At 43.2% G+C, this 1,902-nt stretch overlaps 1 pseudogene; it reads right to left on the bottom strand.

Moving 5' to 3' along the window:
* Positions 1-687: 687 nt before the first annotated feature.
* LOC118083566 (cysteine-rich protein 1-like) lies at positions 688-1,026 on the bottom strand (annotated as a pseudogene).
* Positions 1,027-1,902: the final 876 nt, after the last annotated feature.

Genomic DNA, 1,902 nt, shown 5'->3' with positions numbered 1-1,902 from the left:
CAAATGTCACACCTGCGCAAGGTAAAAGCCCCTTTTGGGGTCCTCAAAACTCAGCCACCAGACCCTGCCGGGCATGCTGCGAAAAGAACCTACAGGAGAGGTAGCAAAACATCGTCCTCTAGCGGCGTCTATACTGTTACTGCAGCTAAAAAAAGCTTCCTTGTGTGTTTGATGACCCCATATAATGTTGTATATATGTGACTCTAAAGCTTGGGTTCAATTTTATATCTGCTTACAGTGACTTCAAAAATGGTCAAAAAACTGATAAATAAATTTTTTTTAAAATCATTTTGTGTGTGAGGTTTTTCTTATCAAATCTCTTTGAAAGTAAGATTTTATCTAATCTTTCATGAAAGCTCATCAAATTATGATTCAGGGAAATGAGGTTGCAAAAAAGTCATCACCCTAATATCTTACCCAATCATACAAAACAGTTTACTCAGGATAAAGGAGATTTCCCAGAAACTCTCAGTGTTAAAATTAGCAAAAATATTCTGGTCTCCAGTTTGAAATATTTCCCACATACAGAAGTAGGAAATCTCCCAGAAATCTAGCATGGTGCCTCTTTTGAAAGCCTTCATAATAAGCTAGCTTGCTGCAAGGGTGGGGTGGAGAGACACATTGTGGCTATACTATTTGTGAAACTGCCGGAATCCACAACAAATTCCATTCTTCCAGCCCTGAACTTCATTTGGAGGTGTGGCTTTCAGCACCTCCGTAGCCAAATCCTTTTGGTCCAAACAAGGCAGGTAGTAAAGGTGGTTGCAATAAGGCTTCCTAAAATGCCCTGCATGGCCACCTGCAGTCAAGGTCTTGTTGTATTTTTCGTACTTCAAGCATGGCCGATGCCAGGCTTTCTTTCCCCAGGGAGGTGACTTTCTCAGCAAATTACACCTCCTTCTGACACTTGGGCCACTTGGCATCCCAATGGAAAGCGGTGGCAGAAGCCACCAGGGGAGAGCCATGACTCTGCCTCCTGGCTTGTGGAGGGTCCTGCCTCGCCTTCCTAGTTGCCAATTTTATCATGACCCTACTGAAGAATGAAGTTCCAAAGGAGTTATGGGGAAATGAAACAGTGGTCAACTTGTTCATACTTTGCACAATTCCCAGATGCCCTGTGATATATGAGGCTTCTGCATTGGGAATTCTCCATGGATGCACTATTGCACAAGGCAGCAATAAACAAACTTGACTATGGGGATAATGTATATGAACATTTTAAAGCTGTCTTCCCCAAACTGGTACCCTCCCAACTCCCATCAGACCTAGCTTTCATGGCCAATAGTCAGGGTCCAGAAATAATGGCTGATGTAGTCTAGCATCACCTTGAAAGCATCAGCTTGGGGGTGGGTATTCTGAAGTGCTACATTAACCCTAAAACTGGAATTCCTTCCCCACAGAGGTGCTTTTGGCCTCATTGCTGAAAACCTTTAGGTGAATACAGTCGTACCTTGGTTTTTTAACAGAATGCGTTCCAGTAGTCTGTTCAACTTCCAAAATGTGCAGAAACCAAGGCACGGCTTCCGATTGGCTACAGCGTCCTGCAGCCTATCGGAAGCTGTGGAAGCCACGCCGGATGTTCGGCTTCCAACGCAAAGTTTGCAAAACACCAGAACACCTACCTCCTGGTTTGCGACATCCGAGTTATGAGTTTTTCATGAACTAAGCTGTTCGAAAATCAAGGTACAACTCTCTCTCTCTCTCTCTCTCTGTGTGTGTGTGTGTGTGTGTGTTGGGGGGGGTTTCCTTCTCTTTTTGTACTTTAAGAAAGCTTTCTTAGAGTGACACGAATTTTAAAATCTTTGCTGAGATTTATGGAGTTTTAAAAATCAATCTTTGTGTTTTTCATCCTTGAACCTGCACTTTGTTTTCATGGTGAGAGGACTAAGTCCCAAAAAATGG

Source organism: Zootoca vivipara, chromosome 9 (genome assembly GCF_963506605.1).
Source record: "Zootoca vivipara chromosome 9, rZooViv1.1, whole genome shotgun sequence".
NCBI classification, from domain to species: Eukaryota; Metazoa; Chordata; class Lepidosauria; order Squamata; family Lacertidae; genus Zootoca; species Zootoca vivipara.
Note: the sequence above shows the minus strand (reverse complement) of the source record. Positions and strands in the feature narration are given on the sequence as shown.